This window comes from Rattus norvegicus, chromosome 6 (assembly GCF_021556685.1).
Source record: "Rattus norvegicus strain SHRSP/BbbUtx chromosome 6, alternate assembly SHRSP_T2T, whole genome shotgun sequence".
Lineage (NCBI taxonomy): Eukaryota > Metazoa > Chordata > Mammalia > Rodentia > Muridae > Rattus > Rattus norvegicus.
The window spans coordinates 40098046-40115248 of record NC_141539.1 but is presented as its reverse complement, the minus strand read 5'-3'; the positions used below and the strand labels follow the sequence as shown (position 1 = coordinate 40115248).

Below are 17203 nucleotides of genomic sequence, written 5' to 3'. Positions count from 1 at the left end.
TCTGCCAGGGCACTGCTCTGTAGAGCTCACTTTGGCTGGCTCTCGGGGGCCCCTGAAGGATGTCTCCAGGTACCTGAAGGGTGTATTCCTTTGCGCCGAGAGACTTAAGCCATGTTCTGTCACAGGATTCCTTCATTAATAATTTATAAACTGTCTCCTTTTATCTATGGAGGTATAAAGCTTTTAGAGCTGGCAAAGACCATGAATATCATATGGTCTGAAGCCAAAGCTAGCCAGGGAAGAAATACTGCTGAGCTTGTCGGAGGCAGAGGAGAATTGGAATTCAAGTCTTTGGACCTTTAAGAACATAAAACATTAAGGTATGTTCAAGGCAACAGCAGCAGCAGCAGCAGCAGCAGCAGCAGCAGCAGCAGCAGCAGCAGCAGCAGCAACAACAACAACAACAACAATACTACACCATAAGGCAATAGGTAAATGTACCATAGTTTCATGAAAGAGGCATGATCATCATTGAAATAATCTGGAATGAGAACACATCGGCTAATTAAGAGCTAAATTTAATTTATATAAATTTAGTTCTGAGCTTCCCAGCAACCAAGCAAAATGAGAATTGTGATGGCTCATGTTTTCTTTCTACCTGGCAAAAGGCAGCATAGAAACAAAAGACTTAAGTACCCACGAGGAGCAGATGGAACCTGTGGGCTCCGTTACACAGCCTTCAGTCATTCACTGCATAAACATGAAGGTCCCTGAAATGTGGCTGCCAGGGAGCCCCTTAACTAGTGGAAGACAAACAGTTAAAAGTCAGCATGTTGGGGGCTGGGAGCCGGGGAAACACAGGGTGCTAAGGTGGGGTGGAGAGAAGAGTCACAACCCTCGAGGGAGAAGGAACCTCCCAGAGGATCTTAATTGTTAATGGAGTCCACCTGACCATCTGTGCAGCAAAGAAGGACCAGGTGATTGGGAATAGAGAGTCACCCGGAGGCAGGCAAACCTGAGTAGCCTGGTGGTTTATGGGAAAGTGTTTTTTTTTTAAAGATTTATTCATTTATTATATATAAGTACACTGTAGCTGTCTTCAGATACACCAGAAGAGGGAATCGGATCTCTTTACAGATGGTTGTGAGCCACCATGTGGTTGCTGGGAATTGAACTCATGACCTCTGGAAGAGCAGTCGGGTGCTCTTAACCACTGAGCCATCTCTCCAGCCCGGGAAAGTGTTTTACTCACTCACGTGGCTATAGTGACATTCACATTGCAGGGTAAAGAGTAGAGACGGTTAAGGCACCAACTGGACACATGTTGAACGTTGTTAACAATGTATGCTCACCCCGTCCTGCAGCCTGAAGTGAGAACATCTTCATTCTCACCTGCAGGCCTGTCCCCATTTCAGAGATGAACAGAGAATGAACCAGTACTGTCTTACCTCCAGTGTTGAGCTGGTTTTCTGTCATTTGGACTTTGAGAATGAAAAAAAAAAATCAAGGACAGGTCTGGGTAGGCAGAGGAAGAATATGATCACGTGAGTTCATGGAGAAGTGGGCAGGGGGTAGGAGGAGGGGAGAGGAAAGAGAAGACTTAAAGTTTCAGGAGCAAATGTGCCTTCCTGTTTATTGTCTCATGTATGCGCTTGGTCACCAGGCAAGGAAGGAATTTTCCTTATAGTTGACACACCAGAACTGAAGCCAGGATTCAGAAGGATGTGTGAATGGCTGACCCACTGTTTCAGATGGGTGGCCCTCTATTCTACACATCCTGCTCTAGCCTGCTTACAGTGAGACTCACACTTTCTGTGCCTGCCTCCTGAAGGAACCGTTCCTGACAGCCTGGGATTGTGCCTCCTCTCCTCCTCTATTCACCTGTGCCACCCCACCTCAGGAGAAGGACTTACTGCTTATTCTGCACTGCAGGCCACAGACGCTGACCATTTGTCCTTGTCCTTCTTAGGTGAAGGAGACTGGACTTGAGGGATAAACTTGGTGCTTTGAAATGATCAAGTAGCCAAGCTGCTGGGGAGACCCAGGAGTATTGATTCTATGATGCCGATAAACTGTAAACGTTTAGAATGACTTAGATCTTAGGTTAGAGATGACGATTGCTTATGAAAATTACCTTCTGCAGACTTGAGCAAACACTAGAGTAGACATAGGCCTTGGGTCTTTAGTGACATGAGAGGGGCAGGCCTGAGGGGATCCAATAATGAAGACATAAGGAACAGAAGGTCTAGATAGGCTCTACAGTAGCCTGCACCCTCATATTGAGCCTGGGTCTTCAGGGTCCTCTGCTGGGGACTCTGGTCCGGGGTAGACCTCCTTTGAAGACACAGGTTTCAGGGGCTAGTGAAATGGTTCAGTGTGTAAAAACACTTGTCACCAAGCCTGACCTTCTGAGTTCAATCCACAGGACCTGCATGATGGAAGCAGGGGACCAATCCCTGAAAGTTGTCCTTTGAGCCTTTCCCCCCCACATGCCAATGCGTGCATGCACCCACGCATATACGTACAGAAAAATAAAATGTAATAAAAAACAAATAAGATACAGTCTTCATTTCTTTGAAACCTGGTGCTCTTTACCCTCTGACTCAGTGTGGGTTTTGAAGGAACCGTTATGAAGCCCACAGACCCCAAAGGGTGCTTCCACGGGGCCAGAAAAACATCTTTCTTCTTGTATCGATCCCTCTTGTCACCGTCATAAAGATGCTTAATTTTGCTAGGTGCATGTCTGAGGTGATTGTCACCAAGTCTGGGTTAGGGTGGCTGGGCTGGGAGCAGCCAGCAGAGCTTGTAATGCCTGGTGGGAACGCTGGGAATACTGGGCGCCTACAACTCCGAGCAGCTGGCTTTGAGGAACAGTTGCATGCCTGCACAACTTAAAAATCTGCAGTTTGGGGGCGGGAGGGGGAGCGCGGGGGTGGGTCCCCACGCGTCCCATTTCTCTTCCGGGCTGTTGGTTGTGTTTTCGCTCAGTGCCAGTGCGGGGAGGCCAGGCGTGTCTTCTGGACCACAGGCTGCCCTTGCACAGGTCCTTGGTTGTTAATTCAACCCTAGCTGGAGCCATCTCCCGGTGACTCCTCTCCCATTCTCCTCACCTTTCCACCCAGTTCCTTCCTTTTCTCCGTCTGAGGTGCATATGCTTGGTGCATAAGTCCAGCCATCTCTTCAGACTTGGTAAGTCGAGGAAAGGAAGAAACTATCTTGTTCTTCACTGTGTGTGAATTTTCAGAGAGCGGGTGGTGGCAAACACTGGCAGAATCGGGGGTCGCTTCCTCCTTCGCACTTTGTTGTAAAACAAGTTGGGGCCTCCTGACAGCTCAAGAAAACCCTGGCAATTTAGCGAAGTGTTGCTTTGGACACGACTTTCGAGAGGCAATTTGCTTAGGCCACCGGAAAGGTCATTTTTCTTCTTCTGGATTGCGGTTCTCTCTCTGGAGGGAGCAGGGTGGGAGGCGTGGGACGTGACCTTGATATCCCTCTGGGGCAGGGCGGGACACTCCTGAGGAGGTGACTCTGCACTTGGGCCTGGGCCGGGATGCAAGTCCCGCACTGCTGTGTCTGAGTCCAACCATCCATGCGTGGGGCTCGCCGTGGGACCCCCTCAGTTTGCAGCGGTCCGCGCGCGAGCGCCGCGCCCTGGGCCGGGGGGGAACCCTGGCGGAGAGCTGGACGCCAGGCGGCGGGAGGAGCACAGAGAAGCAGGGCGTTGACTGAGAGACTGGCCCCGCCCGGTCCCGCCCGCCTCTTGAGGCACCCAGCTCCGGCCGGACCGGATCCGCGGACTCGGCGACCCGTGCGGGCTAGCCCGCTCTCCTGCCGCTGCGGCGGCCGGCGCGGGGCCGCGCGGCGAGGCCGGATCCCTGCAGCGCGGGCCGGCGGCGTCGCGGAACCCAGCCAGCCAGACGCGCCAGGACTCCCGACTCCTGCAGGTACCTGCTTGGGTCCCCACCTCCTCGCGCGCCCGCGACACTTCTCCAGGCGACCCCTCAACTTTATTGTACCTTTCCTCATCTTTTGCTCTTCCAGTCCCCAATGGTTTTCAGGTTATGGGTGCAAAATCTGCTTAGGGACTTTGCATCCTGCCGGGTGCCTGGCTTCCTCCTCATCCTCCAGTCCCGGAGCCGGAGTCCGCCGTCGCTGGAGCTCGGACTCTGCCTGTTGCGCGAGCTGCGGACTGCCCAAACCGAGCGTGGGTCTCTTTGGACGCCTAGGAAAGGGAGCTAGGACCAGCTTTGGGGTTTAGGAGGTTAAGTGGAGGACCGACTGGAGACTGGAGCATGGGTGAGCCAGGGAAAGGCGGCACCTCGCGTGGGGGCATCCCCGGGGCGTTTCCTAAGCCGGGAAGCCCTTCCTTTCCTTTCTCGGGAGGAGGCGCTTTCCTGGCAAATGTTAGTGTTTCCCGGGCCGCCCACTCCGCCTTCTCTGCCATTTCTCCCCCTCCCCTCTGCCCTGCAGTGTTACAAGGCGCCCCGCGACAGTTGCAGGCAAGAGTGTACCCAGGGCCCTTGCCCTGGTGCGGTGCTGAGCCCGGGACCAGTCAGCGCGCTCTAGGTGGGTGGCTTGGGGCTCACTGGGCCCATGTGGAATAGTCCCCAGAGTCTCCGCATTTGAATCTACCGTAGTTGCGTGAGGTGGGTCCGCAGGGTCAGGAACTCTCTAATTTCTTTCATCCTCACTGGTGGCTCCAATCAGATCTCAGGAGGTGCCTGGAAAGAGCTAGACCTGCCGGCAGGGGCCGCGGCGAGCCTGGCCGGGACGCCTTTCGCATTGCAGAGCTTAAGTCAGTCTCCTTGTGCTCCTCTCTTCCCTACCCCTTGCCTCCTTGTTAGATTTAGGACGGGAGCACCCTTTGCGACCTTGGTCACCCCTTACTTATACCTGTCTGGTTTAGAGAGACTATGGTGATAGCTTAATTTTAGCGACCCTTGGCAAGGACAGAAATCTGCCAATAACTCCTTCAACCCGTAGAGTGACTTGAGGGGCCCGGGTGGACCGGGATGTTCCTTTTGATCATACTGAGAGAATGGATTTGTGATTCTACCAAGCTGTTGGGTTTTCTCTTTCACTCCGTCTGAAGGCAGTGAGACAGGTGAGGGGAGGAAACTAGATCAGAAAGCTTCCCACTCTTTGCATGGATTTGTTTATACAATTTGCATAACCATCGGTTTAGGCCTGGGTTTAGCTCCTCTAGACTTCTTGTGAATACCCATTCAGGTAAACAGGAAGCAAGCACTTTGCCTCCTGTTAAAGGTAATGGTTTGCTAGAATGTCTGCTGATTCTGTACTTGAACTATTTCCCAGGCTCCCTAGCTCTTTGAGGTGACCGATTCACCCAGTGTGTCCTTGGCCAGCCACAGCGAAGGATGCCAGAGTTAGTTTTGCTCTTTTTCTTCCTCATAATTGGCATCCATCTCCTCTTAACACTGTTTGTCTTTTCAGGACTAGACGTTGCCAGTGTTGGGACTGGGAGAAGGTTGCGCTGAAGTGATTAAGACCTCTGGATCTAAAGCATGTTGTGAACACACTAAGAGAACCAATGGGATTTTGTGTGGGAGCTGAAAGTGCCTAAACTCAGCCATGAATGAAGGCAGCCTAGCCGTTTGGTTTGCCTAGGAGAGCAAGTTGGGAAGTTTAAAGCTCTCTTGGATTTGCTCAGAAATGTTAAAATACTAAAAATTCCATGAGCAGAATTGACGTCCTAACTCTTCTCTGGTGCTGTGGTAAATTACTCACAAAACGAACCTGAAAGTGTATTTGACTGACAATTCCAGTTCATCGCAGCAGAGAAATCACAGCAGTCCCAGCTTGAGAGAACTGGTCACATTATGTTCACACTTCTAGGCAAAAAAAAAAAAAAAAAAAAAGGATCAATACATGTATGCTAGTACTCCGGTAGCTTTCTAGTTTTTCATTCAGTTCCTAGCTCCAAGCCGAGGGAATAGTGTTGCTCACAGTGGACAGGTCATCTCACATCAATGAGTGTAATTGAGATAATCTTTCTTAGACATTCTTGGAGGCCCTTCCTTCCTTGGAGGTGATTTGAGACTGTGTCAACCTGACAGTTAAAAGTATCACATTTGGCTTTGTCAGTAATTTCCCAGCTTAGGGTCTTTCTTCTGCTTTTATTCTTGGGAAGAAGAGAGAAGGAGATTCCCGAATCTTCTTCTTTTTTTTTTTTTCCGGAGCTGGGGACCGAACCCAGGGCCTTGCGGTTGCTAGGCAAGCGCTCTACCACTGAGCTAAATCCCCCCCCCCCCAATCTTCTGTTTGGTGAATTCATCCCTGCACTGTAATTCTTTACAGACCCAGCATGGCGTCTCTCTTGTTCCTCCACAGATTCCAGTCTGCTCTTGTGTGGCATTTGGTGTTTGAATGTGTGTCAGCTTGGAGAAAGCAGGTACCATAGGGCTTTCCTCCACCATTTAAAGTAGAGAATATTTTAAATAGATAGCATTTATTGTCTACTTACGTTATTGGCTGGATTCTCTGCTAGGTGCTTCTCTAAGGATTGTTACTTGTGAAGATATAAGGCTTGCATTCGTTCGATCACTGCAGTGTTGATGTGGGAGCTTGCAGTGAATGGAGCCCTCTAGGGTGCTTCCTGAGTATGATAGAGGCCAACTGGAAGATGGCCTGAGGGTTCCCTAGGAGGGAAGGATAACTGTCTAGGTAGGTGCAGGCAGAGGGGAGGATGGATTATTCTCGCTTGCTTCTCAGGCCCCAGAATGATGGATCCTTACAGTGTCACAAATGAGACATGTCGTTTCTAAAACCCTTTTAAAAATTTGAGGACTCGGTTTAGTCTCAGACTCATCATTGACTCAAAGATGACCTTGAACTTGACTGACCTTTGAGAATTTCAGATGCGTGCTACCATGTCTGATTTATGCTGTGATGGGATCTGCCCAGGGTTTCCTGTATGCTGGGCAAGCACTCTACCAACCAGGCTACAGCCCCAACTCTCTTGTGTGAAATATCTACAAGGAGGCATCATTCAAAGAGAACAGACTACCAAGCGCAGTACATGGTTCTTTGTGGCTCTTTGACATAGGTCACTTCTCTGCATTCTTTCTGTTTAGCTACAAAGACTTAGATTGCTATTCTTATTACCTTATGCTAAGTTCTAAATGCTGAAGGATTTTCTTTACACGTGTATTAACTCATTTCATTCTGAGGATAACCACATGAGCTAGGCTTAATCATTGTCCTGTTCTATAGGAGAAGGAGGAGACAAGGCCACTCAGCTAGGAAAATGTCTGAGTCCTTCAGTCTGTCTACAGAACCACGGTGAGGCTCAGCACCCTATGTCTGGTTCTGTAACTTACCTGCTGTGCCCTCTCTGTAGAGGAATCTCAGATAGAGTTTGCTCAAGTGACTGGAAGGGGACACCCACGGTTATCAAGTGCCTTTATGTTCTGTGTCTCAATCTTACGAGGAACCTGGAAAACTAAAATTTAAAAGCTCAGCTCATGCTTAACAGAACTAGGAATTGAGTCATCTTATGGCAGAAGAAAAGAGACTGGTGAAATCATACCAAGATTAACATACAAAGTCAGGCATCGGTAGTGCATACTGCATGCATTTAATCCCAGCACTCAGGTGACAGAAGCAGAATTCTGAGTTTGAGGCCAGCCTAGTCTACAGAGTGAGTTCCAGGACAGCCAAGGCTAGACACAAAAACCCTTTCTCAAAAAACAAAAACAAAATGAAATCCCTGGAACCCCCCCAAAAAAGTAACTCCCCCCAAACAAAAACAATAAAAACCAATCCAAACCAAAACAATAACAACACACCCCACAAAGACAGAGTTTAAGTGCTTTTGTCTTTTCCAGCCTGCTTCTTAATGGACACTGCTCAGCTGATTTGAAAGGAAAGAGGGCCGTCAGAACCTAAAGCATCTTAAAAAAAAAAATAAACCAACTAGACAAACATCATTGTTGTTTTCAGATGATATCTGAGAAACCTAGAAAACTCATAGATTAGAGCCTCATTGACACAATCCTAACCCAGTGTCTGGAGGAACTGTCACCAGGTTTGTCTCATGCGGTCCTCATGGCCTCTTGTTCATGGTAAATGACAGCAGGGCAGAGCTGGCAGGATAGAGTGATGAGTCTTGAACGTGGACACAGCCATGTCTGTCCTGATTCCAAACACACTGTCTTTCAGCTTCGCTTTCTTGTCTCCGACAGAGAGTCCTTGACGGTAGATGAGTGAGAATTTTATTCTGAAGCCAACTTTTCTTTTTCTTTCTTCTCTTTTCTGAGGCAGGGCCTTAAGTATCCCAGGTTGACCTCAAACCTACTATGTAGCTGACCGTAAGTTTAAACTCTGGAGCTTCCAGCTTCCTTCTCCTGAGTGCTGGGGTGATAGTCCCGTATCTCTAGGGCGCTTGTGCAGAGCTAGGACTCAAACTCAGGACTATGTGTATGCTAGGCCAGTACTCAGCCAGCTGAGCCACATTGCCAGCCCTGACTCTGATTTGGCCTGGTGCTAAGTGGACACAATGGAAGAGGAGCAAATAGGAGAGGAAGAGGAGAAACTGTTCTGTTGCTATTTTACCTTTCATGGGGCTGTTATTGTAGGATGCAAGGAGAGGATAGGAGTTGATTGTAGTGAAATGCTTAGAACCTAGAGTGAAATACAAAAGCCTATTTGGACGTAACAATGCTTGACTCTTTTATTTCTTGTCACCATAGTTTGAAGCTTCCCAAGATGAGCACATTATAAAAGTAATCTTTAATAACCTGAAATTAGCTATTAGCCTAGATTGTGGCGTTGTCGTCTTTGTTTGGGGTGGGGGTTGCCTCACTTTCCTTGGAATCCTGCAGAGCCTTAGATCATGATGGTCTTGTAAGAGATACTGTATAAATATTGTCTTTAATTGCACAGTGTTGAATGATAAAGGCTCATGGTCTGCTCGCTTTTAGTCAACAGTGCTACAGTTGAGCAATCAGTGTTTATAGCAGCTGGCTTCAGTGAGCTTGGGGACCTTCCAAATGAATGAAATGTCCTGTTTACTGTCAGCAGAGTACTTACTAGATGCTCATCAAAGCTAATAATTACTAAACACACTCAGATACTTGATCTGTAAGAATTTGAGCACCTGCCTGGTGATGTATACTATGCTAAGAGCTGGGTACACTGTGGTAAGGGTGACAGATATAGAAGAGAGAAGGTGTGTGTGTGTGTGTGTGTGTGTGTGTGTGTGTGTGTGTGTATTTGTTAAGCTGATTTGATGAGGCCAACACACAATGGATCACAATTTGATGCCAGTTTGAATGCTATTCTCATTTAAAATTCCCATGGAAACACTGGAAATACTGTTTGACTAAATACCTGGGCACCCAGTAGTCCAGCCAAGCTGACACATAGAATTAAACTAACTATTAGATCAGGTTTAGCAAAGTATGCTGACCAGAAGGTCAATAACAAATGTCACCATTATTTTCTTAGGTTCCATTGCTGTGAGGAGACACCATGACCAAGGCAATTCTTTTATCAATTTTTATTTTATTCTTTAATCCCCCTCTCCCCCTTTTTTACAGTCCAGTCATTATCCACCCCCCCCCCCGTCCATGCCCTGACTGTTCCTCATCCCATACCTCCTCCAAGAGGATATTCCCATGTCCCACCCCCACCTTACCAGACTGCCCCACTCCCTAGGGCCTCAAGGGTTAGATGTATCTTCTCTCACTGAGGCCAGACCAGGGAGTCCTCTGCTGGCTATGTGTCGGGGGCTTCATATCAGCTGGTGCATGCTGCCAAGGCAACTGCGACTCTTACAAACGACAACATTTAATTGGGCTCGCTTGCACTTTCAGAGGTTGAGTCCATTATCATCATGGCAGGAAGTATGGATGCTGGCAGGAAGGCCTGGAGGAGCTGAGAGTTCTACCAGCCAGAAGGAAAGCATCTTTCAAGCATCTAGGACATGGGTCTCAAAACCCACAGCGATACACTTCCTTTAATAAGGCCACACACACTCCAACAAGGCCACACCCAATAGTGCCACTCTCTGGCCCAAGCACCTTCAATCCACCACAATTATGCTGCTGTTCCTTAAAGAAAGAACTCTCAGCGATCCAGTTAAAGCTATAGATAGTAAGATTGAGCTAGGATCATAGACTTGAAATTGATACATGGAATCATCGAGTCCATTTGCTGTGTTATGATTCCCTCCCTTCTCCCCTTCCCTTTCTCCACTTTCTAGTCTTCAACAGGGTCTCTCTATGAAGTCATGGCTGCCCAGGAGTTCAATATATAAATCAGGCTGGCCTCAAATGCAGACACACCCACTTCCATATCCCAAGAGCTGGGATTGATGTGAGCCACCATGCCCAATGGCTTAAGACTCTTTTTGGTCAGGAAGACTTAAATTCTAGCAAGTAATGTTTTCAGATATTAGGCAGCCAGCAGACTGGATCTGGGAGCTTGGATATGCTTATGTCTTTCTACTTTTCTTCTGCTATGAAGAAGTCTGGCTTTCTTAAACTCTGATTCATGTGCCAAGGTAAATATAAAAGTAGCCCCTATGATTTATTTGAGGTAAAAGTTATAATTGGCCAAAAAGATGGGAGACTCTGTGGTTGAAGGCTGTGGTTTGTGTATTTGGCCTGAGATGCTTTGGTTCTGGCAAGGATGTTTTCACATTCTAGTCTTTGAAGTCAATAAATAATGCACACCAGGCAGTGGTTGTCTCGTGGGTTTTTATGATGCCTATTTTATAAGTGTGGGGATTTCACGAGACCACTGAATAGGACATTTCATGCTAAGGGGTGGAAAGGAATTTGTTAAGGAAGGGTTGGGGCAAGAGGATCCCAAGCTGAGGGTCGAGTGCCAAGCGCTGGGAGAAGGGTGTAGGGGAATGTGTGGGAGGAGCCTGAGGGTGGGGCTGGAGCTGGGTCAGGCTGTGGCTTTGAAGCCAAGTTCAAGATGCTATGGCAAATTCAAAGGGCAGTGGGAAGACATGAATGGATTTGTAGTAGGCGTTCTGATTACCTTGGTGACTAGATTTTATCTGGGTAATCAACAGCTACGAAACTGTGTTCCGGGGTTGAACCCCTTTGTTTCAAAATTTATGTTTCCTGGGATGAAAGTATAAAAGAATGTCACATAAGACAGTATAAATTATCTATCTATCTATCTATCTATCTATCTATCTATCTATCTATCTATCTATCTAATTTTCTGGCATCTATCTAGTATCCACCCATCTGTCCATCCGTCTGACACCTATCTAGCATATATCTACCCATCTATCTCTATGTATTTATATATGTATGCATGTATGTATGTATGTATCTATCTACCTATCTATCTATCATCTATTATCCCTTATCTCTCTTCCATCTCTATCAATTAGTAATATATTTACTTTTTATCATCTATCAATTATCTCTCTATATATCTATCCATCCATCCATCCATCCATCCATCCATCTGTGTCTATTGGTTTATCGTCGGTCTTTGTAGAGTCTAAAAAGTCCCCGATATCCGCGATCCTCATCTCAAATCCTTTTATCCTTTGTCACCATCCTTTGAAACTTACAGTGTAGTACAGTGTAAAGGCAAACAATCTTTAACACGCTAAGGAGAATTGCTGGACTAGATTCCTGTGTTTCGTTGTTGGGAGGGAATGTCTTGAGATGGGGAATGGCAGTCTGATGAAGCTTCCTTTCTATGCCTTGAGAATTTTGGTCCTTAAGCTGACTCATCAACATCTTATGCCGAGTCGAGAGTGAGTGTCAGTGTGCTATTTATTATTATTGTTATTATTATTATTATTATTATTATTATTATTATTACCATTTTTGGTGAACAACTGGGTTTCTCCCAGCTCTTCTAGACATTCCTTCTCTAAGGTGTTATACACATCGCCTCATCACAGGGAAGCTAGTACTTTCCTATGCACAGTGAAGTGGAAAGCACGGTCACACAGCTGCATTGCATGACCCTAAATGTTAATAGAGCCACTGCTTCTTACCAGTCATTTCTATCAACAGAGCTAAGAGTTCTGGAGCACAGTTTTAGCCTTTGTCTTCCTCTTGGTGGGAACATCTCAGAATCCATATTTATGCAGGCATTAGATCATGGGGCCCAGCTTCAGACTGTTCAGCTGAGACTTTGGTACTCTGAGGAAATAAGACAGAGCATTGGTTACATTCTTTTCCTGCTGTGAATGGAGTACCTGCTGTATAGAATGCCACGAATAAGGGCAGCTGTCAGAAGGAAGAGTTTATGTAGTTTACGGCTCCAGAGGTGGAGTTCATAAGAGTGGGGGGGAGCATGGCTGTAACCAGATGGAGCCAGAAGCTAACAGATCACACTTCAATCATACATATGATGCAAAGAAAGTGAATTGGAAGTGGGACAAGACTATGAAATTTTAAAGCCCCCCCCCCCCGTAATGTAGTTCCTTTAGGAAGGCTATACCACCTTTCCAAACAGTGCCACCAACTGTGTATCAAGTGTTCAAATATCTAGAGCCTCTGGGCTGTTCACTTACAACACTATGAAAGGTCTATATACTTATGCTGCAGACCCCTGCACACAAACATAGATCTTCAAGGAGACACAACATAGATCTTCAGTGCTCACGGGTGTGAGCCGCTTAGCTGATTTGATACAAGTAGAGAACCTCAATGAGTACTGCATTGTTTTATCCTAATTAGTTTTGTAAACATGGCTTTCACCATCCTGTCTTCAGGAATTTCTTTAGGCTCTACTCAAATGGGCGAGTGATGAGCGGTTGTGAATTTCCCTACTTATTTTAAGTAGGAAGCATGTCGATGTGAACCTTTGTGCAAATCAGGTTAAGGAAGCCGCTGTATTTAACTCTGGGGCATCTGGGGTTTTGTGTTTTCAGTGTGCATTCCTGTTTCCTGTGTGGTGAGGATTTTCTTGCAATATGGCGGGACGGGAGGGATGTGAGCACCTGTCCACAGGTACTGGGCAAAGCTGGCTTCTGCAGCTTAGCTCTTGATTCACCAATGTCCCTGCTGGATGGGTGAACACAGTGGTCTTTGGATTTTAGTTACCTCCTAGCTCTCTTCTGTTTTATTTTTCCTCATATCAAAAACTGGAAACTCCAGAGAGAGGTAGATACATGCAGAAAATGAGTTGAATAAGAGGAGGTATGGAAATTAATTTTAATAAGTAAAATTAAAAGCATTTTTAAACTTACATTGCCTGGAGATCTCATTATTTTATAATTTTTTTTCATATTCATAAAATGTAATGCTAGTCATAGCAGACTGGGCAAAGCATTAAAAAACATTCCTCCAGTACAGCTTCCAGCACCTGGATGTGGATGTTTTGAAGTGTAAACACATCTCCCACCCTTTCCTTCTCATACATTGGCCCTGATACTACACAAGACATAGTACTAATTTTATTATGTCTTTTAAGAATTAAGTAAAACTTGTTTTTCACTGCACTGAATAGTCACTGTGGCAACATGTTACAGCAAAAGACACTTGGCCCTCTGGGGATTTCTTTGTAAATATACTGATGCTTTATGGTTTGCCAAATGCGCTCTGTTTTCGTTTAGCAGCAATACACATTTTTCTAAAACCCTTTGCAAATGCCATAACATGTCACGGCTCAGACTGGGTGCAGAGAAGAACTTGTACGATGGCCTGTGCATGTCTCTCAAAATTCGTGTCTTGGAATCGCAATCGTGGTGATATAAGAGCACGGAGAATCTGACTGGAATTCACATGTTGGGGGTATTTGGAGGTGTGGGGGTCTTTAGAAGGTTATTAGGATTAGTTATGTAGATGGAACTCCTGTGATTGCATTGGTGGCTTTGTAAAGAGGGAAAGAGAGCCAGGACCCTGCATGCTTACTCGGGCTCACAAAGTGTGGCTCCTGCTGGTTAGCATGTAGCTAGAAGGTCTACATCAGATGCTGCATCATGCTCTTGGACTTCCCAGACTTGAGAACTATGAGCTAAGAAAACTTCCATTCTCTATAAATTGCTCAGTCTCAGGTGTTTTGATAGCAGCAGAAAGTGAATTGAGCCCAATTATGACTTCTTATTTGTATTTATTCACTTTGCATCCTGCTCACTATTCCCTCTCCTGGTCACCCACTCCTACAATCCTTCCCCCCTTCTCCTCTGAGAGGGTCTGAGCCCCCGAGTATCCCCCTCACCCTGGAACATCAAGTCTCTTCTCAACACACTTGTCGCAGCCCCCAGGAAAAGTGGTTTGGTCTGAGAGACTTTTCCCTGGGAGCAATCTCTACTTCTCTCCACTTTGAGCAAGGGAGATTCCCCCTTAAAACTTTATTGGTTCTTTGTGAATTTCACATCATGCACCTCAGTTTCACTCATCTCCACTTCCTTTCTTTCCTGCTCTCCATCCTTACAACATCTCCACCAAAGAGAGAGAGAGAGAGAGAGAGAGAGAGAGAGAGAGAGAGAGATCTCATTGTGGAAGCCGTAATGTGTCACACTGTATCCAACCTTATATGCTTTTATACACGAGTCTTTCTTTGCAGATGTTTATTGCAATGACTTGGTCTGGCATGAGGCCTCTGTGTTAAGCCTTATTTTTAAAACTTAATTTTATTATATGTTTTTGGGAGTGTGTGTGTGAGCGTGTTGTGTATGTGTGTATGGGGGCCCAGAGATTGAAGACAGATGTCTTTCTCAATTATTTTCCACCTCTTATTTTGAGACAGGGTCTCTCAGTGACCGTGGAGGTGACTTGAGTCTGCTAGAGTAGCTGGCTTTTGAGTCCCAAGGGATTCTCCTGTGCTTACCTCCCCAGAGCTGTAGCTCCAGCTTTTGTTGTTATGCTCAGCTTTTTATATGGGTGTTGCGATCTGAATACTGGTTCTTATGCTTGTGAGATGGACACTTTATAGACTGAGCCATCTCCCCCCCTCACACACACACCGTTTTTAAAAAAAGAAGTAGCCATTAATTTAGTCATACTTCCACCAGATAGACTTCTCCCACTTGTCTGCTATGAATCAGACATTGATGTCATGGCATGTCAGGGATATTGCTGGGAAATGGGGTTCTACAAACATAGATTCATAGGGGTACACCTTCAGCATTGCGTCTGTAAACAGGAAGGGAACAGGGAACGCAATGAAAGTCCTGGGAAGTGGTGACGTTTCAGCCTGTATCTTTTTTATTAATTTTTATTTTAAAATTTGGTGTCTAATTTGCCTGTATGTATGTCTATGCATCACTTGTGTGCCAGGGGAGGATGTCAGATCCCCTGGACCTGGGGTTAGAGATGGCTATGAACCACCTTGTAGGTGCCAGGAATCAAATTTAAGACCCCTGGAAAACAGTTGGAGTTTTTTGTTTTAAACCACTGAGCCATCTCTCCAGCCCCTTCAGCTGATTTCCTAAAGACAGAACACTACATAGGAAGAAAATAATTGGTTCAACAATTTGGAACCAATGGGAGAAATCCTGGTACGGCTGGGGATGATAAATGCAACAGGGAGGCATGAAGTAACCTGGTGGATACTAAGGCCAGATGAGCAGGAAGTAGTGTTCTCGCTTGATGGCCAGTGAGTTTGGGCTCTTCCGTGATGCTGCTGGCCTACTTCTGAAGATGTTCATAGGATACATAAAAGTCCGTGGGGCCATATGCCAAGAGGTTATGGGCAGTAGTTCAAACACGAAGATATCATTTGTTTATCTATTGCTGTGATTTGAGACGCATTAGAGAAGGGCACCTGTTCTTTCATGTCTGAAATGACATCACACACACACACACACACACACACACACACACGGAACAGAGGATTCTTGGAAATTTTGGTTGCATAACTGATTCCTCTTGACTGAGTTTCTTTCTTTTTTTTTTATTATTAACTTGAGTATTTCTTATATACATTTCGAGTGTTATTCCCTTTCCCGGTTTCCGGGCAAACATCCCTCCCCCCTCCCCTTCCTTATGGGTGTTCCCCTCCCAACCCTCCCCCCATTGCCGCCCTCCCCCCATAGTCTAGTTCACTGGGGGTTCAGTCTTAGCAGGACCCAGGGCTTCCCCTTCCACTGGTGCTCTTACTAGGATATTCATTGCTACCTATGAGGTCAGAGTCCACGGTCAGTCCATGTATTTGACTGAGTTTCTTAATATGTTCCTATTTGGATATTATCTGGGCAAAAGGTAACAACTAGGGGTGTCCTTGGAAGTTGCTTCTGCCAGCTTCCTGTTTCTGCTTTAGTATAGGCATTGGGTGGACAGGTAGAATGGGCTTAGCTTGTTACATGCTCTATCAACTGAGTGACTTCCAGTTTTTTTCAGGAGGGCCCTGACTCCTGCTTATTCTCACCTTCTTTGATTCTATAAACATCCCACAACCTTTTGGGATAAAGGAAATTATGTTTGTGTGGGTTCATCACACGTTCCTGTTACATATGTCCAAAGATCACCAAAGGATGTAAGAGATGTTCAATGTCTATTTCACACCATTTAAAGGCTCATTTTATAGTTTTTCCCACTGAGTTGAAATGGGAGCAGAAAGAACCTCAAGATCATTATTTGCAGAAATGGAGCCAGGACTGCCTGGGATGTACTGAGAAAATGAGGTCCCCAAGGATCAACCCTCCTGTTCCCCAGGCTCAGTCCCCAGGGACTTCTCGTGTGTTCCTGGAGCCTTTCGCAGTAGCATTAGATAAGTGGGGGAAACTCTTATGTTGTTAGAACTTCCAGTTATTTAGATAATTCTTAGGGTTCCTGTAGAACTTTGTAATAAAAAATAAAGATCGATGTAAGGCTTATAGCACACTAGATATTGGTATAAATAAAATGTATACATTGATCAATTTAGTCATGCTTGATTGTAGGTACTATATGTTTTAGTTCCTTTTTATCCCTCACCGTCAATAGCTATCTATGTATTGTGTTAGAATGTTTTTATCATTGATATATTAATTATATGTATCTATCTACTTATTTATCTATCTGTGATGTTTAATATTGTCAAATTGACAAGATCTAGGCTAGTGGTTCTCAACCTTCCTAATGCTGTGATCCTTTAAGACAGCTCTACATGTTATGGTGACCCCCAACAGTAAAATCATTTTTGTTGTTACTTCATAACTGTAATTTTGCTGTTATGAATTATAATGTGAATATCTATGTTTTCTTTCTGTTTTTAGTAATTTATTTCTATTTTATGTGTATTGGTGTTTTGCCTGTGGGTGTCAGATCTTGGAGCTATAGATAGTTGTAAGATTCCACATGGGTGCTAGGAATTGAATCCAGGTCCTCCG

General features: G+C 45.7%; 1 protein-coding gene across 3 annotated transcripts in view; it reads left to right on the top strand.

The window, feature by feature from the left end:
• Nucleotides 1-3029: 3029 nt before the first annotated feature.
• Kcns3 (potassium voltage-gated channel, modifier subfamily S, member 3) overlaps nt 3030-17203 on the top strand; it is a 56588-nt gene continuing 42414 nt past the window's right edge. The window contains 1 exon segment of one of the 3 annotated variants that reach the window (NM_031778.3): nt 3030-3129. The gene's annotated coding sequence lies outside the window, so the exon portion shown is untranslated. 3 annotated transcript variants of the gene reach the window in all.